This window comes from Octopus bimaculoides, chromosome 2, assembly GCF_001194135.2.
Source record: "Octopus bimaculoides isolate UCB-OBI-ISO-001 chromosome 2, ASM119413v2, whole genome shotgun sequence".
Lineage (NCBI taxonomy): Eukaryota > Metazoa > Mollusca > Cephalopoda > Octopoda > Octopodidae > Octopus > Octopus bimaculoides.
Window position 1 is genome coordinate 68,899,527 of NC_068982.1, and position 5,886 is coordinate 68,905,412.

Here is a 5,886-nt window from a genome sequence, read left to right on the forward strand (position 1 = left end):
ATCCAAAAAGGGTGAAATGAGTTCGCGAGAATGGAGAGAAGAGCAGATGTCAACTCAGGATTTGCAGTTGCTTTCGGACAATTCATGAGACACCCATTTTCCAAGTTTAGGAACCTTTCCAAGTTGTTGAAGATGACGATGAACAGTTGTATGGTTTGAACTAAGCTTTATTGCCAATTCTTCAACTGATAATGCAGGATTTTCTTCAAGTAATGCCTCAAGGAGCTTATAATGAAACTCAACTGGACGTCCTGTTCGATCTTCATCTTCAAGGCTGAAATCTCCACTTCTGAATTTTTCAAACCATCTGCTGCAAGTTCTTACATTCAAGCATTCTTTCCCATAAACTGAGTGTATATTTCGAGTCGCTTCGGCCGCAGAGTTTCCTTTTTTATACTCATAAAGCATTGTGTGCCTCAAATCTCTATGGATACTTTCATGTTAGAAAGGGTTTTAATCAAAAGATGTAATTATTACCGGATTTTGATGAAACACGTATGTTCATAAATCATTGAATACCATATCTGTTTTCTGAATACTATTACTACTATTATTTGGCTCGCATTCCTCGCACTCCCCGCGTCTTACTACATTGGATACTGAAGTATGGAATCCATCACTGAGCCCGCTCTTTGGTAACGTGTTGCGCTTTAATATAAGATCTAGGGATCCAGGTGTAACAAGAAAGTTAGCTTCAAGCAATCCGTAGTAAATATGAAAAAACAACTTTCAGGGACAATAGTGATTTATTGAGACGGAAGCTTGTGGATTTTTTTCGAATCGAAGTACGATAAACTGAAAAAGTTTTTTTTTATATTTCACGGTATGCGATCAGAATAAGAATACAAGAGTTAAGGAATGGAGTAGATAAGATCCGGGCTACATATGTTTCGTCGCGAGCGGAACCTCAGAAGTGGTAAATATCCAAGCGAGGTGTGTACCACAGGTTACTCTTCAGGCCAAGGATATCTTGATTAAATGAAAGTTTACATTGTTGCAAGGAGGTACATGCTAACATAAGGAAGATTTAATCAGAATATGTAGAGAGCACAGTAGGAGAGGAGAATATAAATGTAGAGAGAAATAAGGATTAAAAGAAGGAGAAAAGAAAAAATATGATTGATAGGAATGAGGAATTTAAGCAAGGTCATTTGACCGGTAGTATTCAATGGGGTTATTTTGGCCGAATCACAGACATTAGCAAGGGGAGTGGTATTAGAGAAAAACTAATATGGAGGGTAGAAGGTGGGGAAATGTTTTTGGTCTAGGGGGAGAAAAAATATATATGCATGAAAAGTGGGGAAAAATTGTAGCGGCTACTACTGTTTTCAACTGAGGAATGTATATTGTGTGCGGTAAGCGTGTTTACTGTATGAAGTAGTAGAGGTGTATGCACTTGGAAGTTTACAAAGGGAGGGCGGTAGGAGGGAGAGGTAGGTGAAAAAAAAATTTTAATGGTAAGGAAAAATACAGAGAAGTATGTAATTGACAATAAGGAATTAAAGGGAGGATTGGTTTAATATATATAGTGGTTGTGAGGGTAGATAAGAGGGAAAATTTATGAAGGTTAGGAGAGAAGGCGGGGTGGAACTGTTGTTATTTGTATTTCGAGAATAGATTTAGTGGTCGATGTTTGCAGGTAAAAATTATGCAACTGCGTTCATTAAGACAATCCGTGGATTGCAAAATAGCACTTGTTATTATAGCTGCTGTATGGCGTGGGTGACTATAGACTACTTGAAAGTGTAGGAGTTGAACCAATCTTTAGTTTATTGATAAGCTGAGATAACGATGTACTGTTGGATTTTGTTTGGGACTTGAAACTGGAGTAGTGGTTGTTCACTCTAGCTTTGAAGGCGGTGCTACATGAACCGATATATATGTAGTTACAGCTGGCAGTTGATACTGTACACTTATAAACGATGTTTTTTGTGAGGCAGCGATTATCTAAAGGACAGGAGGTTGGGCGTCTGAAGCTGCATAGCATAACTCCTCATAACTCCAACTACAATTCCACTACCAAAACCTGATCCTTAAACTGACCACAACGTCCAACTATACTTCTTGCAAACATAGAGAACGACACAGAAGATACCACTGGGCACAATAATTATCCTATTATGAAGCCCAACAACATCACCCTCAACAAATACTAATCTTAACGCCAGTAATAATAACGAATCTAATACCAGTTACTCACTAAGTAGCCATCCCCTCAGAAGTCCATCAGGAACACCTCCTACAAACCTATGCAGCTGCAGATAGCCGTTATCTAAAGGACAGGAGGTTGGGCATCTGCTGTAGAGGTATAGTTGGGTGTTAGGATCGGGTGTTAGTATTGTGGTTGAAGTTATGAGGAGTCATGAGTTATGCAGCTTATCAACTCCATTCCTTATCTCCTGTATTCTCATTCGCACACCCAGCAGACCTGGTCGCCTACCGTGAAATATAAAAAGAACTTTATTCAGTTTATCGTACTTAGTTATTTTCATTGTTTATTATCTTCTGCGCACGTGTATTTCTGCATACATATATAACCATGCCAAGAAGGAAAGTGTCAAATTTGTCTACAATGTCAAGGTCAGCCAAAAGAATGTCTCTGTTCAGGGAAAGAGAGACAGCTGCAGAAAGGGAAGCATACCAAGCAACGAACAGACTGTGTACTACAAATGCCAGAGCATATCAAAGTGATGAATAGAGTTAAGCACAGCTAACAAGAAATAGGATCTCCACTGCAGAACGAAGAGCAGTTGTAACAGCCCAAAGAAGCAACTTCTATGAAGCAGCTTACAATTATGATCCAGCAGTTTATTATGCAGATGACACTAGAGTTTCCATTGCTGCAATGACAACTGAGTGCATACATTGTAAAGCAAGGAAGTGGCATGCAGAGATACCTGCACTGTGCTGCAGCAGTAGAAAGGTTAAACTCCCTGCAATCCCCTCCACCTCCAGAGCCTTTGAAGAAACTGTTGTCATCAACTGACCAAGATTTCAAGCACTTCCAAAACAAAATTAGACAATACAACGATGCACTACAGATGACATCATTTGGATCCACAAGTGATTTAACTGAGCCAGGATTCATGCAAACTTTCAAGATCCAAGGTCAGATTTATCATCGGATTGGCTCTCTACTACCTCTGTCAAATGAATCACCAAAATCGGCCTTTCATTGGTTACGAAATAAGCTACATAAAGCGTGTTTTTGAATTACGTGTATTTACTTTATATACATATATGAGTTGAAAACTTTCTTTTAACATTTCACGTAACGTCTATGTTCCATGGTGGCATGGATTAGAGAGTTATTAATGTAGAAGGTTTGTATCTCAGCTACTATCAGTTGAGACCTGCGTAATCTAGATGACATTTTAAAATTTCATTATTCTCTTTAACCCGAGCAACGCCGGGTATTTCTGCTAGTAAGTGTATATACTTGGAAGCATTCAATTCGATAATTACTCCTCTTACTTTTAACATCACCAGACTGGAGTCTATTATCATTTACTTATATCAGTAAAGATTGTAAAACAAGTACCAGTAATAAACCCGAGTTGAGTGAACAGACCTTATTCTGCCCACCAGTATCCAGTATAAAGAAGGAATTGCAACTAGTTAACAAACTCAACAAAGAATAATAAAAAAAAAACAATAAAAATGGTGCTTCATGATGGTCGCAATCTCAAGTTTAAAACGAAGTAAAAGTAAACAGAATAAAGAGGAAAGTAGCAAGCCTTGAAGGCGTTAACTAAAAGTTTGTTATGTTTTACCGGTATGGTTTTATTTCTTGTTTGGAAGTATTTCCTTTACACAGTTAACGCCCAATAACCATGCAATGCCACAGCTATTTCCTTCGTTTTTTTACATTAATAGGCCAATTCGTACATGAACGTCTTCTGTTGATTACGAAGTGATATAGAAAATACAGCAACTTGGCTATGGTATAAAATCTTGTTGATGAAACTGCCATTTTACGCAGGTCAGCCCTGATTCAGTAGGCATAAGAGGAAAAGCGTTTCAGTTGTACTCTTTTACTTGTTTCAGTCATTTGACTGCGGCCATGCTGGAGCACCGCCTTTAGTCGAGAAAATCGACCCCAGGACTTATTCTTTGTAAGCCTAGTACTTATTCTATCGGTCTCTTTTTGCCGAACCGCTAACTTACGGGGACGTAAACACACCAGCATCGGTTGTCAAGCGATGGTGGGGGGACAAACACACACACACACACACACACACACACACACACACATATTTATACATATATACGACGGGCTTCTTTCAGTTTCCGTCTACCAAATCCACTCACAAGGCTTTGGTCGGCCCGAGGCTATAGTAGAAGACACTTGCCCCAAGGTGTCACGCAGTGAGACTGAACCCGGAACCATGTGGTTGGTAAGCAAGCTACTTACCACGCAGCCACTCCTGCGCATGTGATCATCTTTTTAATGAAGATTATGTATCCGAAATATCTTTCACCTTTTACGAGATATTTGAAGGCGAATTAGTTGCTATTTCTATAGAAGGCTGAACGAACGAACTTAGAAGGAGCATCGTTGGCTCGCATTTAACCTTGTCTGTTCGTGTTTTATGACACTTGAGTGGGTTGCAAATATGCTCATATGTATATGTCTGCGTAAGCCTGGCTGCACCAGTACATACATACATACATGCATACATACATACATACATACATACATACATGCATACATACATACATACATACATACATACATACATACATACATGCATACATACATACATGCATACATGTGTGTATGTGTGTGTTTATTCTGCCACACTGCTTGGCAACCGGTGGTGGTTTCTTAACGTCGCTGTAAGTTAGCGGTTCGGCAAATAGAGTCTGATAGAATAAGAGCCAAGAAAATATGTACTGGGGTCGATTTGTTCGACTAAACTCTTCCAGACGGTGTCCCGGCATATATACAGTCCAATGACTAAAACAAGTAAAAGATGATGTGTCTGTGTGGGTACACACACACACACACACACACACACACACACACGCACACACACACACAAAATCACACACACACAAATGACACACGACACAAGCACATACACACCCTCACACATACATGCACACACGTACACACACGCGCACACATGCACACATGTACACACACAAACCCGCACGCACACGCACACATATACACGCACACACATATTAACGTACCTACACACACATATACGCACGCACGCACGCACGCACGCACGCGCACGCACACACATACACACATATATACACTCATACTGAGTCACAGAAACTGTTACGAATCATCCATATCTGTTGATTGATCGATACACTAATGATTAGATAGATGAAAGCCTACATTGATTAAGGTGTAATCTAATGGTGGGTCCCACCGTTCAAAGATGAGGATTCAGTTACCTGCTCCAGAATTACCTTTTAAGTGGCTGAGTATTCCATAGATATGTATACCGTTAATGTAATTCACAGGTAGAATCAGTATGGCAAAATGTATGACAAGACTGTACCTTTTGACTCCACCAAGCAGGCTTTTATATAGAATCCGTCTACCTCGCTTCACTGACAATGTAGTGGAGGCGCAATGGCCCAGTGGTCAGGGCAGCGGACTCGCGGTCATAGGATCGCGGTTTCGATTCCCAGACCGGGCGTTGTGAGTGTTTATTGAGCGAAAACACCTAAATACTCCACGAGATCTCCGGCAGGGGATGGTGGCGAACCCTGCTGTACTCTTTCACCACACCTTTCTCTCATTCTTACTTCCTGTTTCTGTTGTGCCTGTAATTCAAAGGGTCAGCCTTGTCACACTCTGTGTCATGCTGAATATCCCCGAGAACTACGTTAAGGGTATACGTGTCTGTGGAGTGCTCAGCC